Source organism: Leptinotarsa decemlineata, unplaced genomic scaffold (assembly GCF_025532065.1).
Source record: "Leptinotarsa decemlineata unplaced genomic scaffold, Ldec_3_MD MMD2_P_RNA_scaffold_5, whole genome shotgun sequence".
Lineage (NCBI taxonomy): Eukaryota > Metazoa > Arthropoda > Insecta > Coleoptera > Chrysomelidae > Leptinotarsa > Leptinotarsa decemlineata.
In genome coordinates this window covers 19,375,441-19,395,558 of record NW_027412532.1, presented here as the reverse complement: position 1 = coordinate 19,395,558, position 20,118 = coordinate 19,375,441, and the positions used below count along the sequence as shown (strand labels likewise).

At 34.0% G+C, this 20,118-nt stretch overlaps 1 protein-coding gene and 1 long non-coding RNA gene across 2 annotated transcripts in view; both read left to right on the top strand.

The window, feature by feature from the left end:
- LOC111502661 (Zn finger homeodomain 1) overlaps positions 1–20,118 on the top strand; it is a 961,246-nt gene that overhangs the window by 221,377 nt on the left and 719,751 nt on the right. The gene's annotated exons all lie outside the window — the stretch shown is intronic.
- LOC141480000 (uncharacterized) lies at positions 1,511–18,840 on the top strand. Its single transcript, XR_012464108.1, has 3 exons — positions 1,511–2,431; positions 13,542–13,824; positions 17,757–18,840. It is a non-coding gene; the product is annotated as an uncharacterized lncRNA (long non-coding RNA).

The window sequence follows — 20,118 nt, the reverse complement described above, 5'->3', positions numbered from 1 at the left end:
TACCCCACGATTTGAATGATCGACAGATATTGTCACGTTTTGTTTTCCTCTTCTTTGCTTGCAACCGGCATTCAGGACAGTGGTTGGACATTGATGAGCCACCCAGTCACTTCCCAAAGGCGAAAATCCATCACAAAGACTATGGTTACTGTATGGTGGTCAGCTGCTGGTGTGATTCATCATAACTGCCAAACCATCACAGCAGAGTGCTATTGTGAGGAAATCGACGAGATGTTCCGAAAAGTAGGACAACGCTCGTCAGCACGTTTCACAAATCACCTTCCGAAAATTGAACGAATTGAGCCTTTGAGTTTTGCGTCACCCAACATAGTCCTCAGACCTTTCGCCAACCAACTACTATCTTTTGAAATACTTCAATAACTTTCTCACCGGTAGAACTAGGCAAAAACGGCCTTCGTCGACTTCAACGAATCCCGAGCACGTAATTTTGAAGCTGCACTGATTCAAGTGCAGCATCAGAATTTCGGTTAAATTGAGTATTCACTGAGGCATTACAGTTTAAAGTAGACTGATAAAAACGGACAAAACTTTTGAAACAACTTAATACAAGTAAATTGGAAATTAAAATTTTCCAATCAATTACGTGGACAAAATGAACCTGCGAGATTAACATTACACTGATGATGTTCCCTGGTAAAGTATCAATTACGTTGTAATAGCGGATGATCAGACGAAATGCCGAGCGTTTTACAGTTCACCATTCAGAATTTTGAAACAATTGCATCCTCAAGAAATAAAATTGAATAATTTCATTGGTGCAGCTTTCGAACAACTCAGTATTGTATTCTATATAAATGACAGTTTATAAATGCTTCTGTGACTGAATGGGCTAAGTCTGGCTGGATTATATTTTGAAATCCCAAGTGAAATATTCCTTTTTCAAATTTATGATGGAATTGGCCGATACTTGATAAAAATCCGCAACTAACGTATTAAAAAAATACTCACAATAAGTGTTTTTTGAATACGTTATTTTCTTTAATTCTTATTTTGGAATATAGAGAAAAAATTAAATATTTGTTTTTCATTTGGTATCTTCAAGCTGGATATGAATTGAATACCATTTTCTGACTGAATATCTCATGAAAACGGATGAATGGGCCTTATGCCAGAACAATTTTCTCAAACACGTTGCCTTCAAACCCAACGTCGTCGGTATGAAGCAACGTGCTTTCAAAAATTGTACAAAGTATAGTTATTAACATTACAAGGTCGATATGTAGCAAATTACGGATAGGTTAAATATTGTAATCCGAAGCGCAGCCGAGGATTATAACAACCGAATCTGTTATTTGCGTATCGGCCGTGTGTCGTTCAAGACTTTTTGTAATACCGCTGAAAGATTACATTTTGATTCCGAGGAAAGAACAAACCACGTACCTCGTATTTCTACAGAAAAATCCCAATATCATGTTGTCATGGAACAACATCACAACAATATTATAAACAATGTCAGTTTTTTGTGTTCGCTTACTCAACGAACATGGATGAAATTGAGGAACAAAATCAAATTTATTCAGAAATATTAGGAGAAGCATGTGTAGTGAGTGTTGATGTACTGCCTAAAATATCTCAAGGGCGATATCAAAAAGAATATGAAAATTTTGAAGAGTGGCGTAAAAGCAAGAATGTTAAGGTGGTTAATTAAGATGTATACGAAATGAAAATTAGAGGTTTATTTTCCTAACTCGCTGTGGACCAAGGTTTCAATGTTGAAACTTTCTTCTAAAGTTTATGACGACATAGACATTTCGAAGTTACTTTTTTAAATCGTACACTATATTAGAGTATTACCTACAGAAATGGTATTTTCAGATTTGTAAAATCATTTTTATTCTTTAGACGAAAGTCTGATGGGTACACACCAAAAAAAGCAAACATTTTTTCTGAAGAAGAAGTAACTAAGTTTTTGTTGGAGGCAGATGATCATACATGGTTGCTTGACAAGGTTGTATTGATGTGTGGTATTTTTGGCGCCTGTAGACTTGACTAACTTGTTATGATGACTGTGGATGATTTTGAAAGCACCAGTACCAGAGTTTTGGTTACATTGAGGTACTCTAAAAACAAAAAGGATAGGGTATCCGTCATTCCCAAAGAAGGGAATGAGCTGTTCCAAAGAAATTTGCAGCTCTACACAAAACACTCGTTTCGCATATCCTCGGCTACTATGCTAGTAGAAAATGGTGGCGATCTACTATCGGTACTTGCAGGTTGGAACTCCTCTGCGGTGGCGGAGACGTTTACTGAAAATTCAGTTTCGAAGAGAATGAAGATAACGAGACGATTATAGTAATGAGGCCACACCGACAAGTTCAAATACTGGTGATATGAATGGCAAATCTCTCATCGATGAAATAGAAATTTCAAATAATAGCAATTGTCAAATTACTTTTCAAATTTATAAATAGTAAGTTTTTATTATAATTATTATTTAAATAAGCAGAATTATGTTTTGAAAAAATATTCGAACAAGTGACAGACGGAGGCTTTCAATTGTCATCTAAATACCTTCAAATCAAAATAACAGTATGGGATTACGGAAAAATCATTTCATGATTATTATCAATATCCCTGGGCTGTAAATCCTTCAACTTTCGTTGAACAATTCAAAATAGAAAATGAAGAACCTCAGATTATGGTTTGGAATTTATTCAATTTAAAAAGATTCTGCGAATGTCATTTTTTTAATTATATCTGAATCGAATATTTCGGACACTGCGTGAGGTGTGAGGTATAAAATGTATTTATACAGGTATAATATCAATGTTAACATACTTCTTATTCAATATTATTACATATAATGCATTTTATCAATCAATACTCCCTTTTCGTGTGTTTTATCTCCAAAATCAAAATGTTCCACAGAGACGCTACGGATAATGTTTTGAGGTTTGGATAGTAGTTCTTAGGAATTTTATTGTTCTTAAAGATAACTTACGGCTAGCATTTCACGAGGGCTTCTAATTTCAAATATAAACAAAGAATGTTAGGCAAATCTCTAGTGGAGTGATTTGATTGACTTTTCCTGGACAGATACATGCATCTCCGCTATCACACATCATGTAAAGGAATTCCTGCGTTGCTTTCATTTTATATTCACATGCATGCTGTTTGTTATCTGCATATCGAATAGAGGAACGTTTACTTGATCTCAATTTGTTTTTTCATCGATATCTGTTGATTTATATCATTGTTTGCCGTTCTAGTTTATTCCAAGAAACAATATGCAGGATGTGAATATTTAGAATTGGTAATGGGAATGATAAAATGACTCATAAAATGATAATTTATAAAATGATAACAAATAAATTCATTATAGTAACGGCAATTTTATATATTGACATTGTCTTCAAAAAATATGCATTCAACGCTGGAACACATTTCGATTTTTCAAAACTCTATTGAAGTAATTTCATCTTCCCGGCTGCTCCGTTATCGCTTGCTAGAAGTTGGTGGACTCTGTAATAAATGTTCCGAAAACCTCAAGTTAAGCTTCTGCATCTAGTACTCGTATTCATCAAAGCAATTTAGAAGAACCTTGGCCCCAAATGGTCTACCTTCCCATTTGAGTGAATCATGTATCCTTACTGAGGAACTGCATCATTTAATAATGCAATTGATGTGACTCTCCAGTTTTTTTCAACAAAGTGATTCATAAAACGGTAAACAGTGGACTCTTTGGAATTCGGCCTTCGTCATTATCCATAGTTCTTATGTCACACCTTGCTATTTTCAGACTTTCGATAGCGTACAAAAATCTAGTTTCATGTACCAGTCTTGACAATTTCAGAGAGTTTTCATGTAATCCATGGCCGTAGATTTTCGGGTCTGCAAAATCGAATATGTGCTGTATGTTGTTTGAAACAAGTTTCAATGAGTCGCTTAATATTTTTGTCACAGTTCTCACAGCTTATATTATATACTCCCGACTTCTCATTCTCCAACATCTTGTCCTAATGATTACCTAACATTTGTTGAAGTGAGCAAGAAGTTTTAAAAAAGCTACTTTAACGTTTATATTTCGAAAGTACGATCTGATCCGTTTGTGCATCTTGTTTCATACGGAAAGACAAACTATGAATCTATGTCTTTTTGAAATGTCGAAGATCTACCAAGATTAACTCAACTCATCTAAATATTTAAGGAATACTCTTTGCTTTCAGCTATGTCCCTGATAACATTTCTCTCAATATCTTAGCCTGTTAGACCTGGCATTTTGTGTTGTGGGCATGTAAATATTTACAGGCAGAATACTAGTTCTTCAGATATATTCCTGATAGCTCACACCATTGTCTGCAATACAAAATGGAACAAGAAAATTTCCCTCAAGTTTCTACCCAGTTAGATATGAATAGAGGACAGTGTTCAAGTTAGGAATTACTTTTTTTCATCTCCTGAAGTCGTCAACTTAGTTGGTTGAACGCGCGTCGAGGAGAGTATTGCAGATCTGGTGTTTGAGAAAAGGGTTTGTTTCGGAAAAAAGCATTGGTGCATGGATATCCCGTATTAATTTTTAAAGATAGTAGCCATTTGAGGTATCTTTGGTTCTTTAAGAAGATGTGAATTGAACGATTTACGCTTACTATGTCATCAAGGAAGAAAGAAGCGTATTGATTATTGTTATTATTATTATTCGACAGTGAAGGCTCGATATTTTGCTGTTGACAACAGTCGTGTAATAAGTTATGTGCGCCAGTGAATCAGTATCATTGCACCATGAGAATATGAGTACAGACCAATTTTTCTTACGAGAAAAAATGTACTAAGTTTTTGGTATTCATACACTTGGAAAACGATAGGCCAAATCCAAAAATATGATGGATATTCTCAGCTGTGGTGACAAGTTATAATGAAGAGAGTATTAGTAATGAGAAGGATATTTCGAACTTTATTGAAAGTGTCATCAACGGAAGTGCAAACTCCGAAAATGTCGGCAGTATTGATTTGAAAAGTTTTTTCTCTGACCTGAAAAATCAAAACATTGATATTTCAGACAAGTTTGAAAAATTTAAGTTAGATCAATAATCAAGAAGTTGAGATTGATTGCTGATTCATACATTGAATTTTCACTTTTACTTTGATGGGTAGTATATTTTTACATTGTGAGAATTTTCTTTGAATTGAAAGAAAGATAAAGAAAAAGTAAACATTTGGTTTATAAACCTACCATAAGATTTCACATGAAGATGCGCATTTTCAAAAGTTAGATTCAAACACGCCGAGATCTACTTTAAATAAACGAAAACAGGGGGACCGATAATAAAAGTATATTTCTATAACGGGAAGTATTTCATTCCATTGATATACAGGGTGTTTCCTCACTACGGTACAAAACTTCAGAGGGTGATTTGTTAGGTCGTTTTAAGAAAAAACGTATGTCCGGAGTTGTTTCGTTTCTGAGGTACATTGAGTTGAAGTTTAAAATAAAAAAGTATTTATAAAATATCATAAATATCCTTACACCGATTTGTTTGAGATTTATTACAGTTATTTGAAGTAATGAGGCGCTTATTTAGCCCTAACTAGTTCCAACTTTTTCGTTGCTTATGTTTTCTTAATACCTAGCTTCGTTTTTGAGAAAAAAACTTGAAAGAACTTCGCATCATGAAAACCTGCTTTAGACACCAGCTGAAGTGATAGTGTTGTCATATCAGTGAAAGTCAGTGATTCCATCATGAATAACTTTACTAATGCCGAAATGGCATGCACTTCATTTATGGATTAGCAAATGGAAATGCAGAAGAAGCACGGATAATTCACCAGAACTGATATCTTTACAGAGTAATTCCATGTGCTAAAACATTTAGAACGCTACATGCAACATTATGTGAAACTGGGAGTTTTATTAAAAATGCAGGTGGTGGAAGACCAGAAACTGTAACAACGCCGCAACTAGAAGAAGCTATATATTCTTGATGTGATAGAAGAAGATTCTTCAAATAGTACCAGAAACACTGCACAGCAACTGGAAGCCAACTCAAAAACCGTATAGACAGTTCTAAAAAGGAACCTCCCATATCCATATCACATACAGCAGGTACAAGCTCTACTGCTTAGATATTTTTTCCCAAGTTTAATGTTTTGTAGGTGGTTTGTTCATTCGATTTTAATAAATATTCACTTTATGGACGAAGAAAATTTTTCACGAGATGCTATCATGAACTTTCACAATGACCATTTTTTAGGCTGACGAAAATCCCCACGTTATAAGAGAAACTCATTTTCAACAACAATTTTTGCTGAACGTTTGGGTAGGAATGATATGTGACTACCTAATTGGCCCATTTTTTCTACCAGCAGATCAACAGGTGAATCCTACATGGACTTTTTGCGAGATCAGTTACCTATTTTGTTAGAAGAAGTGCCGGATACTTGTGAGAGGCAACATGTGGTTCACGCACAACGGGGCTCCAGCTCATTTTAGTGTTTTTCCTCGTCAGCATCGCGACATCACCTTCCCTAACTGCTGGATTGGACGTATATGACCTATGACCTCAAAATTGACCAGCTCGCAGTCCTGATATGAATCCTCTAAATTTCTTTTCATGGGGTCATTTGAAGGCTCTTGTTTATAAAATTCCTGTACTAGATGTGAATGACTTGAGTAATCGAATGATTGACAATTGCTGTGTCATAAGGTTTACTCCAGGTATTTTTGAACGAATCAGAAAACACACGCGATGGAAAAGTTATATTTTTAGTTGCTTGATCTAAAAAAATAAAAAACTACACAAAAGTCAGTGGCGTCCTTTTTTTCAATATTGTTGACTGTGGTGCCCACTGAACCTAATAATTTCAATCTAGTTCGGGATAAATAAGCACCTTATTACTTCAAATAACTAGCAAATTTCAACTAAATCGGTGTTAAGATATTCATGGTATTTTATAAATACCTTTTCTTTTAAACTTCAACTCCCTGTATCTCAGAAACGAAGCAACTCCAGACATATGTTTATGTTTCTTGAAATGACCTAACAAATCACCCTTTGAAGTTTCGTACCATAGTTAGGAAACAACCTGTATATTTAGTAGTTCAGTACAAAATAAAAATTTTCTCATTCGGAATTATAACACTGCATTCATATCCTGACTATAAAGTAACAAATTATATGATATCATTCACCATTCGTTCATTAGAAAATGCCCGCATACCTCTTTTGTATATTTTCATACCAGGAAGAACTTCCCGGAGAGCTCTTACGATTCCGAATAAATGAATCCCACACCTGTCGAAAAGTGCGCTCCAACTAACAAAAATAAACATTATCAAAGCGTAATCCTCCAATAACGTAAACAAGTAGATCCGCCGTTGCTATTTTGAAATATCAACCTCTGACACCGAACATATTGTGTCCTTTCTCCCAACCTCGTCGTTATTTATTTTTTAAGCAAAACAAAGCCCTACTTTTAGCCAAGAACAAATGCTCGTCGAAGGTATTTACGGATATATTCTTGTAAAATGTGAGCCTATTTAAATAAACCGTTCCTTCCTGTTCTTCTACCTACTTTTTCATGTGAGTGGCTCGGATAGGAGGTTCCAATAATATTTAAGGATTCAGTATTGAAATGAAAATAAACACGGTCTTGAACGAGTGATTCGCAATGTGAAACACTTAATATACGAGTTTCAAAATATTGAAATTATAGTTATGACGCCGAACGTTTCTCTGAAAACAATGTGGGATTTACGGGGTTTTCTTGGAACTAACTTTTAGACTAAACAATACCTTCCATCATACATATATGAATCAGTTGATATATCTGACGGGATAAAAGAGTTATGGAATTCAAAATTTTAATAATTCTGTCATTAACTTTATAGTAACATACTGTTACAAATTAAAGAATTAACTGTATTAAACAAATTTATGTCCAACAATATTTCACTATCACAAACTAATTTGAATTCCTTGTTCAACCGCTCAATTCAATTTCTGAACTCAACTGCCCTCTCTGGACGAGAAGCCGGCCTTATATATCGGTAACGATCGTTCTAGAATGTTATAGTCGTTTCGGTACTCAACTAGAGTGAGTTCCGCCATTTCTTGAATTTGCATCTGTTTCAAAGCGTACTACTATTCTACTATTCAAGTCCTGTCATTCAATACCCATATTGAGGTAATTGTGAAAAAATATGTAATACGCCATTTTGTAGCTGCGGCCATCTTGGATTAACAATGATATAGAATTCATTAAGTTGTATTGTAATCAAAACTAAATGTGTGTACCAAATATCAGTTCCATCTGTCTACAATCAATAATTTTGACCAAAATAAAATGATAATATTGATGTAGATAATGTACTATAAAATAAATTGGAAGGTTCTGGGTAGCAGTCATCACACCAATCTCCTCAGCAATCTAGGGTATTGATCAAATAAAAATAATGAAATCGTTCGGCGTAGCGTAACCTGAGGAAAAATGTGAATGCTAATGCATAACGATTTTATTATTTTTTTATCTGATCAATACCGTAGATTGCTGAGAAGAATGATATGATGACTACTACCTAGGACCTTCTGAATTATTTTTCAGTTTTCAGTACATTATCTGCAACATTAATATCTTTTTTTTTAATAAAACTGATTATCGATAAAACAGATTTTAAACAATTTCAAACATAAAAAATTATCTTTTTCATTATCAAGTTTTCAGTTTCTAATTTGACAGACGACAAGATGGCCGTTATCAATTGTCAAAGTTCAGAAGTTCCTGTTGGAAGACCCTATATATCGCGGCTGTTTCGAGAATATTTTAAAAAGATTCATCTAAATTTTAACTGCTCAATTGAATACTTAGACGAATTTCAAAATGAAAAATATTGGTATGGTTTTAAATTTTATACATTCCGTACTGATTCAAATGATGAAGTATCAATACATTTTTTTTGAGAATAAGGGCCGTAATAAAAAATTATAATTCATTTGATAATCATAAAGGTCCCAAGAATTTGAAGAAATTTGATTTTACCATGGTACATAAACGTTGTCCATCAAAAATTTTCTACAAGAAATTCAAGTCTGTGATTAAAACTTCGAAGTTGAGGTATTTAAGTCGAACGACATCTTGTAAAAAATTCTATGAACATATTCTGGTAGTTGATTGAAAGTTTTCGTGGCAAAGTTGAAATATAATTTGTGAATAGAAAAGAGTTTGAATTTTTCTGTTATTCCTATTTTATCTTTAGAATAATAAGACCTACAGTCGATTTTTCTGGATGATTCAGTAGTTCACGAAAATAGTCAACATGAAAAATGAAAAATAAAGCTTTCGATGTTTTTATATCACTTGTATTTGTAATTACCGTTACTACAGTTTCTATAAGGAAAATACAATGAAGTTTATTGTATTTGTTTGAAAATGTCCTGTCACTTGTATTTGTAGCTACAGTTACAAATACAATAAACGTTATTGTATTCATTTGAAAATGATCTTATAGAACGAAATTACAGTAATGGTAGTTACAAATCCAAGTGGTATAAAAACCTAGAAAGGTTCATTTCTCATTTTTTATGATGATCTACCACGCCACGTAGTAACGGCTACATCCACCAGTTTATTGAAAATGGTCAACTTTACCACAATTTAATCTACTTTCTACCTCTTACTGTTTATGGGATCCCAATGTAAATTCTCGAAGTTGTAGAAAATTGCTTAACTTCATCAGATCCCGTACCAGACCATGTGAAACAGTTATTCAAACTTTTGTGTATACTTTCTATGTCAACAAATTCATATTATACAGCAGGGTTTGAATCGCTTGGTTGAAAACAGGGGCAGCATTGAGCTATAGAACAGTGCCTAATTCCAGCGCTATTTTTTGCAAAAGAGCAAATTTAGAAAAAGTTATGAATATATAGTTTCGTGGAGAAATAGTTTCAAGAAAAATAAAAATGATTCACAATGTATTATATTTTCGAAACTTGTACAAATACTTGAATTTATTGGAGCATCTGAAGATACTCTACATTTTGTTTTACGAAAGAGAGGACATTGGCAGATCAAGATCTTCAGATGATGTGGTGCTGCAGATTTTTTCGGGTTTTCCTGCAGCTGAGAAAGTAAATGCGCCACTGGAGCGCCAATTAATTCTTGTCGTTTCATAATTTCATGATTTGTATTACTTTCTTCTTTGATATAATTCACTCAATTTAAAAAAATATGAAAGTAGATGTTCTAAGAGGAATTTTCTTCCATTTTGTGTGTGAAAGCTACTTCTTTGCCTGATCTGCATATCTTTGTGAAGAGTTCATTCTGAAATTAATACTTTCTTCATTTCTTCGGAATATTCCTACATTCTTTTGCATATAAAGACAAACCTTCCTTTTTTATGATGATGCTTTATATTGGAAACATCGAATAACTTTATTGATAAAATTGATTTATTTAGCTATTGAAATACTTCGAAACCTATTTTTCGAATATTCAGATATGATTTTTTTCAGTTTTTTTGAAAAGTTTTAAAATCAGTCTGTGTTGATATAAATCCTGGAATTATTTCTGAGGCAAAGCATGTTTTTTCAATCAATTTGTGTGTGTGTGTGTGTGCGATTTATGAACTTAGATTAATTACAAAGTATACGAAATAATCGATAGTTCACATTGTTGAAAGTTGTTAAATGTCAAATACATCACATCAGCATATCCGTTGTTTCGAGGGAAAATTAATGTACTGTGTATTTCTGCTGGAGTAACTCTATTTTCTAAGTAATTGTTTGTGTACAATAAACTCCAATATAAAGCAATTGTATTCCTGCGGGCACTCAATTTATATATAAAAGAACCACCTTGTTATTGCCATATATACGATGTAATAAAGACCTTCTGTTTTAATTGTTCCTAAGTGGAGGTAATCAGGACCGCACCAGGAGACATTAAATAATGTAGGAATGAAATGTGACATTAAAATGAAATCTGCCCGAAGAAATATTAAAAGCCAGAGATTCAGTTGAGTGCTATTCCTAATAGTTCAGAATTGATATTGTACTATACCAGGTGGTCTAATTTACAAAAATAAATTTAGTCGGAAAAAATGTGACATAATACCTTTCAAAGTTTCTTTATAATATGTACTCGGTGCTCCTCCAAGAGCTATTTTCCAAACTATAAAAAAGTTTGAAAAACAATAGATTGATATGTGTAATGAACAAACTTTGGTTCTAATAAGAGATGAATCATCAAGATTTACAGAACATATCACTGAATGAGACATTATGCTACAGAGATACAACTGTATCTCCATATGTAAATAATAACTAAAATATATATTCAAATAACACTCGTTTAATTTTTACTGAACAGTTTACAAAACCGCAAGACGTGTTTCAGGTATTATACAATAGCTTCCTTAGGCGTATTTTTTCAATGTAGAACTCATGCAATATCATTAGTCATTGAGTAGGTAGAATATCACATGATTCAAATTGATATATTATATAAAGCACTGATTAGGTAGAATTCAGTTAGTATGAACACGACTGAGGAAGTTATTATATGAAACACATGTTGCGATTTTGTAAACTTTTTAGTGGAATAATTCGGAAGTTTTCGAAAATTTGTGAAAAATTCGAAAGCTATAATTTTTTATAAATGGATAGTGATCAGAATTGTAGCAATGTCCAAAATTTCACAGCGGTCAATAGCTATCTTGGTATTTTGGTGTCAATTCCATAAAATCGATAAATATCCATTATCATTTCTACGAACCTTGCCTCATCCTCATGTGTAAGATTGTTTGATAAAGCTGAATATCTTTCAAAAATATATTACAAAAAAATCATATTGGGTATTATGTCAAATTGTCACCTTGTTTTTATTCAGCACCTCTGACCACAAAATCCTCCTTTTTCAACGGGACTGTAATGTATTTTTCCTTAATTTGAGGGTGATTTCATTACTACAAATTTCTACATTATCAATATCATCCATTGAATCTGACGTAGATTTTTCTCAAACTACTGAACTGATTTTAATGAATGAGATGTGACATATTGACTCCTTTTTCGAAACGAAATTAATGACGATTTTATATTAAAAAAGTCGGGGTCTTTCAAATTTGTTAATTTGCACTATACAAGTATAGTGCAATATTGAAATAGAAAAACAATTTAACTATATTTCAGCTTTTTGAAATGGCAATATAGTCTTGTGTGTAGAGTACGTCAATAAAGGTTGAAATGGAAAAAATAGGAAGTATAAAAACTGTAAAACGACTACCGAGAGGAAAAAATAAAATACACTGTAGTGCTGATTGATATATCATCAACTATCACTCCATTTGTCAGCAAGTAACATGGACTGTATTTATTTCATTTATTAAAATTGAGAGATCTCTGAAAAAATGTATAACTCAGGATATAAAGAAATTACCCATAAAAGTCAATTATTTGGTGTGTGCGCCGGGATAGTTACACATAAATAACGTTTTTTTCAATTTAGATACCATTGTGCGTCAACCACAAAAGGGAACACACGGCATATGACATTTAGGTTGAATTATAAGGTTGAATATTACTGGAATCACCAAATGATCATCTTCAAGAGGAAGATCAAACTCAATCAGTTTGAAATTTGAAGATGATCGCTTGGTGATCGAAACACGTGTCGAGGTGTTAAAATAACGGTTTGGTGTTGGGAAAAAACTCCAATAATATTCATCACTATACTAAAAGTTCCAAATAGTGCATCACAAGTGAATTATAGGGTTAATAATATGAAATTGCCAGGAGACTCAATCAACAGGAATATACAAAAATATAGAACGATGATATCAATTAGCACCTAACTTGTTTCTTATTTTTAGATGATTTCATTTGCCGATAGTAGAATTACAGTTTCTTCTTACTTTTTGGTTTATTTCGTTCATCACTAGTCTGGTGGTGATTGTTTGAACTTGTTTTTTTTTCGTAATCGACTCACAATTTTTAATCTACTTTTATTCAGTAGATATTGTCATACAAGAAACAATTTTCTTTCTTCAAAATCATTGTAGCAGACGTTACAAAAGCTATACTCGAGACGGTCCTGGTTATATGTGGACCACACCTGCCGGGTTCCCGCATGAGAAGACAATGAACTTTAGTTCTCTAAAGATAATTTTTCCTCTGTCTGAGACAAGGTATTCATTTAACCCGTAGGTCATACTCATCAAGAGACCTGGATAAATTTTCACTCTGATAATGACAATTTGTACCTTCTGTAATTCTTCAACAGTCATAAAAATAGGCTAGTACGGTGGAATTGTTCTTTTTTTTTCTGAAAATCAGTTGAGATAGAGTTATTTTAGTTTTTCATTTGGAAATCTGCCATGCAGATTTAGTTCGAACAACATGTATATTTTTTTGATGACCATTGTTGCTGAGTTTCCTGGGAATACAAATAGATAATTAGTTCAGTTAGAAAAAGTAACTACAGCAATATGGGAAAATATTCTATTCGATGTTTCATTTCCTTGGTATTAACAACGTTTGTAATTTCAAACAGTGAGTTCTCAATCAAATTGATTTTCATTTCAACAGCATACCACGAGAAACCAAGAGAAATTGAAAAAGGACGATATAGAGAACTTCTCCAGGTACACTTCTCCAGACCAGTAATCACAAATCTGGTACCAGAAAATATAGAATAAAAGTCCCCAAAAAGGTGTGCAGAGAGAATTCAAATGTAACCAAGAAATGGTTAGAGAATTGGTTTTGGGAAGAAATTTCGTTTCAATCATAGACGTCTGGACCAGACGGCATTTAAATAATGCAAAAATGGCAGAAACTTTAACGTCAGTCTCTATCTTTAACTGTAAATCTGGTATGTGTACCTAAAATATGAACTTTCATTTCGAAACCTAAAAAAAGTGAAAAAGATGTGAGAAAAGCCTCTAGACGGTAATTTTCATATGTAAACGCGCCTATTTTACCCCCACAGGTGTGCCGCTGTTTGAATAGTTGAAAATTCTTTCTTAATGCGCATTTAAGACCTCAGTTTCGTTATACAATAGCTTCTTCAGGCGTGTCAATACTGAAAGAAGATATTGTATAGCGAAACACGTGTTGCGGTTTTGTTAATAGTTTAGTGAAAATCTCACAATAAGATGTTTCCTGAATACGTTATGTATTTTCATCAAGTATTTGCCGATTCCATCAGAAATCTTAAGAAAAATGTATCTGTCTTTTGAGATATAAAAAATGCAAGCGACGAATACTTCTTCAAGCGAAAACGATGTGACAAGCTGCAGGCGGATAGACTGTCATGTTCAGAAAATGCTTATTATCATTATTTTTTTTTCACTATAGTGTGCGCTGGTCAGGCCCTATCCCCTGAAGCCCCGATACATTCGGAAGGGCGCACCAGCATTATCAACCAATGAACACTCCCCACACCGTGGGATAAGTGATCATTGGGTCCGAGAATCATGTGCCCTGAGCAAGCGCAGTGAGCCAAGAATGACAGCCTTCTGCATCTGTGCGGCTGAAATTTCTGCCTAAGTGCGACAAGCCGGTATGATTTTAAGATTCGAGAGTAGGGAGGGAGTAGAGAAAATCTCCATATTTTATCCGTTTCTCCTCCTCTTTTCTGGCGATATTTGTCTCGCCAGGTGCTGAAAACTCCACGACAAATATCGTTTTGCTCTGTTGGTCGAGAAGGACTACATCAGGGTTATTAGCTTGTATGAGCCTGAGAGTGGGGAACGAGTAGTTCCAATAAATTCCCCTCTTCTCGTTCCCCACAACGGATTCAATATCCCCCGGAGCGTAGGGCAACACCAGTGTCTCGGCAATACCGTAAGAGTGCCGTAGATGGTAATATAGCACTCTTAGGGCCGCGTTATGTCGATGGATATAGGCCGAGACTGCATATGCTGAACATACTAAGGCAAGTGCATTAGGGTCTCGGGCGTCTCCCAGTAGGCCCTTCACCTTGTGTCAGGAACCTCTATACCCATCACGCGACTGAGGTAGACTAAGGTGTGGAAGACACCATCCTGGCAAGCCATGATGAACCCCTCAGTTTCCGACTTCAGCTCACTCGACCTGAGGAAAGCGAAAGTCAGGCGCTTTGATAAGCCAAGGTCTTCAATGTTATTGAAGAAGACCCCATATAATGACTCATCCTTGTGTTTCCGCATTATTACTATTATTATTATTAATATTATTATTATTATTATTATTAATGTAATAGTATCGACTATTAATTTAATATGTTGAATTTGTTCTTCAACTGGGTACATTTTCCTTACCAAGAAGAGAAGTTGCTTGCTTTTTGCTATTAAATTCAATTTCCAAATTGAAGCGTCAACGTATTTCAACTACAAGGAAATTAGCAATCAAATTAAATCTGATGTATTACATGTATAGATTAGATGTATTAGGAAAATTAATATTCAGAACTGGAATTTCGAAACATTCATCTCTCCAAACGTACCCACACAGTAGAATCTGTAAAACTACTCGCTCGGCTGATACCATGATGGACATTTATGCAATATACCTCATAGATAATAGTCTCGCAGGACCACGCTATAATCAATCGAGTATACTGTTTTTGGGGTATTACCCCTCGTCAGTGCAGGAAAGATTCAATTCAAACAGCAGTGTATCTTGGACTCGACTGACTTCAAAAGATTCGTTAACTAGTAATGTCTCTATCTCGTGAACAAAACTCCGAAAACGGTAAAGAAGCATTCCATGTACAGTTAGATCCAGTAAATACCTGCAGAACCACGCTGAAATCAGAAGAATAGATAAGGGGTAATACTCTGAAACTGAAACATTTGCAACACTATTCTCTATGAGGAAACTTGGATAAGTGTATTTTGTATACTCGTATCGTGGTGTTAGCCGGAAAAGTAGTTATTTATTGGTAGGAATGTACTAGATTCCCTATGTAGGAACATTGGAAGACACGAATCGTTCATATTCATTTTCCTAATAATGTGTCTTTCATCGGTAGTGTCATCTGACTTATTTTGGAATAAGTTAAGAGTGTTGGTACTTGGAATGTTTCTTCCTCGTTGTTGTGACTTTGTTCACGAGATAGAGCTGTTATTAGTTAACAGACGATTTCATACATGCAATCGAGCCATGATTTCCAGAAACACTGTTATTTTGCTAGACTCTGTGAGGTAATTTGCATCAATGTTTGTCTTTTATAACTCGCTGCTATCAGCCAGGGAGAAGTTTTCCGGCAGGTATTTGCTAGATGTGTAGAAACATTTGGAGAGAATGTTGAAGGTGATTGACAATGTTTCATGATGAATTTCGTTGATTCGGACTTCCTTTGTCTGATATTATACAAAATGATATGAAATCCCTGAAAGAACTAATAAAACTAAAAAAGAAGAAATAAAAAAGAATAGGTGAAAATAACAATTATTAAATTTAGCAAAATAAACCCTGAAATGAAATAACAGTGAAATAAAATAGAAGTGAAAATAGAACAATTGAACAAAAAATCAAGAGATTCCAAGACAAGTTACTTCACGACGTTTCGATTGTATCTACAATTGTCTTCGGGTAATAACTAGACTAATACCTCCAAGAGATGACTATTTATGGGTCATTCAAGTACTTACACTTATCTCCGCTTTCCTTTCTTCACCGGTTTAGCGGGAGATGACCGTTTGGCGGAAGTTGGCCACTTTTCGCTTGATTATGGGTTTCCATATGTTGCAAATCTCTACTCTAGCTTGGCTGAATACATTGTTGAACAACATGTATGTGGCTTCTTTGAATTTCCTCTTAAACCAATGTTCTTCCCTGTGTATTATCTCAGCTTGGGACCACGCGATGTTATGTTGATGGATCCAAACATGCTCGGCTATTCCTAGTTTGGTGGATTCCCCTCCCTGTGTGTGTTTCTTGTGCTCGGCAATGCGAACTTTCGATGGCCTCTTAGTTTCACCGATGTAGGATTTTCCGCACTAACAGGGTATCCTATGAATGCAACTATTGCAATCGCAGTTCTCGTTTGGTGGCCTGGTTTTTGTGAGGCTGCTACGGATAGTGTGTCCGGATCTAAAGGAAGTTCTGATGTTGTACTTGGACCCAATTCTTCTCATCCCTTCCAAAAATCCTCTTATGTAGGGAAGTGCAAGCATTGGTTGTGACAGCTTCTTTTCCTTGCGAGGCTCCTGCTGTCTTTTAGCCAAAGTCTGTTCCACCATCGTTTTGGAGTAGCCATTTCGTTGAAGATCATTTTTGATGATGTCTAGTTCCTTCTGTTCCTTTTGTTCGATTGTTCTATTTTTACTTGTATCTTATTTCACAGTTTTTTCATTTTTGGGTTTATTTTGCTTAATATAAAAGTCCGAATTGATGAAATTCATCTGGAAAGAATGTTTCAACATATTTATTTTCTTAGCAAGAAAATCAAACAATTAAATTGTAATGAAAAGAGAAATGAAAATATGGACATACAGGACGAAACTGCAGTAACGTTAGTTACAAATGAAAGTGGTAAAAAACATAGACATTTTCATTTCTCTTTTCATCATGATCTCCTACCACAAAGTAACGGCTACATCCATCAATTTATTATTTAAATTGTATTTCTTTGACCATCTGTTTGGATCATATATTGATTTTTCAAGTATACTTTTAATCATGTCGCCTTGTGGTAAATTATCAACAACCACACAATACAGGAATCTGAAAAATGTATATGTACCCTCTGAAACCAATTATTTTTTCAGTCACGTCAGAAGAACGAGCCAGTAAATCACGTTTTTTGTTTTGTTTCAGGTAAGCCCCAAACCAGTCATGGTCGACCTAAAAATGAAGCTGTTGACATAACGTGAACCTGCGGAACTCAACTGAGGTATAACAGTATCACACATGCGGGATTAACAAACAACCCAACTATTTAATGAAGGAAAACAGTGGAATGATTGCGGGACTGACAACGTTGCCAATGTTAGGGGCAATTCTTTAGGTTATTCGTCAGAGAAGTGGATTGCTATTATTTTGTATAGGTTTCTTCACATCCTGTTTTTGTATTAGTAATTTTTCCTGCAGATCCGCATTAATGCGAATTTTGAACGTGATAAAGAATTATTATTAAAATGATAAGTGTTTTGTCAGATAAATATTACTATGGATATTTACTGCATTACAATTTGTTTTAATGTTATTTGCACATAATAATTGATTACAAAATGCTAGAAATTGTATTCTTTAGTTTCAATTAGGTTAGTTGGATAGGTTAGACATTATTTTTTCAAAATAATAATGTTGTAAATTGATTTGGCATGAAGAATATTATCAATGTATACATTGAAAGGGGAATATTTTAAGCAGAGTTTATTCTTTGGGAAAAAATTTTTGGCGACGGCTGGTTAACAGAAAAACAGATTATAACAGAAAACAGACAGATTCTATTTCTCCATATTTATTCTACTTCTCCATCTTGAAAGTAATTATTGAAATATAGGTACCGGAAAATGCATATTGTGTAAAAAAATATCAAGCTCTTATGGAATATAGAAGAAACGTGGGACACTTTCAGAGGGAGGAATAAAAATGAACTCTTTACAAGAGGGAAGATTCCCACATTTTTTTTGTGTATAAAAATGGAGTAACAGAAAGCAAAAACCTCTCCTCCCCAAAATTAGTCACTTCTAATTGAATACCCTTGTCAAGTTTCAAAAGTAATTATTGAAATACAAGTACCGAGAAATGCATATTGTGTAAAAAAATCGAAAAAATTTAGATTAGGCTCTTGTGGTGTTACACCAAATATATGCTCCTCATAGATTGGGTGGTTCGAACCAGATATAATCCAAGAAAATATATTGAAAGCAATATAAAAGAATCCAAGAATGTATCCCTCTGATACTAGATGGGAATCTAGTCTTGGCTATATGCCAAGACAAAAGATAAAAAAATAATATAATCGTTGTAAGTACTAAGCCCAACGGAGAAGTGTGATGACTGTTACCTAGGACCTTCCAAATTATTTTTTAGTTTTTAGTACATTATCTACGTCATTAATTTTTTTTTTTCAATAAAATCACCTATTTTATATTCAAGTTTTTAGTTTCTAATTTTGTTACTCAATTCTTCATACAGTGACTCAGTATCACAAAGTAATATGTAATTCGCCATTTGATAACTGCAACCATCTTGAATTGCATATTTTTCAAAGTGTACTAGGTACCATTCTACTACTCAAGTCCTGTCATTTGATACTCATGTTGAGATAGTTGTGAAAAAAATATGTAATCCGCCATTTTGTGGCTTGGTTTTACAATGATACAGAATTTATTAAATCTAAATGTGTCTAAATATCAGATCAATCTGTCAACAGAAAAGGGGTCAAACTACAATTACTAAATTCAACCCAATAGTTTTAACAGGGCAAGCTAATTAAAACCGTGGAAAAAGTATATAAAAATCAACGAGAATTTGTACAAATCAATCATCAGTATGATACAAGACATAAGACATTATTTTATCAGCAAGACCTAATACTCTATTTCATATTTGACTTTCATAATGATTCCATTGATTAATTCAAATAAAAACGGTATCATTCTTTATATCTCTCTTGTAGGATATAAGTACACAAGCCAAAGGTACAATACAGATGGTTACGAATATATCAAAGTACAACGATAACAAAAACTTCAAGACATAACGCTACTGATGGGACTGTTCAATGGATATTTCATATATCTTTTTTTTTCTGAAAAAATAAACCTCGACGTTGGGTTGACAACACTGGATGAAAAGTGCCACCTGCAAGTGCCGACTATATTACTACCTGACCTTTGAACCGTCAACACCCAGACCTCTTTCCCTTCAATCCCCCAGATATTAAACTTTTATACCTCCAGCATTGAACACATGTGTCTAGCTCCTTTACCTCGGTTCTTCATGAATTTGTTTTTGTAAGTTTTGTTCCTAACAAGTGTTTCTTGATGATGCATTATGATTTAAGGTTCATCTTCATGATGGTTTTCATGTTGAATGATCCTATTTAGAATATGTTTAAACTCTAGAATAACAATCGAAACCACTTCTAGCCTAGTGGGGCTTGTAAAACTTTCATTATGCTGTGAATATTTTTGTCAGTTGATTTTCGTATACATTTTCTAATTAGCTA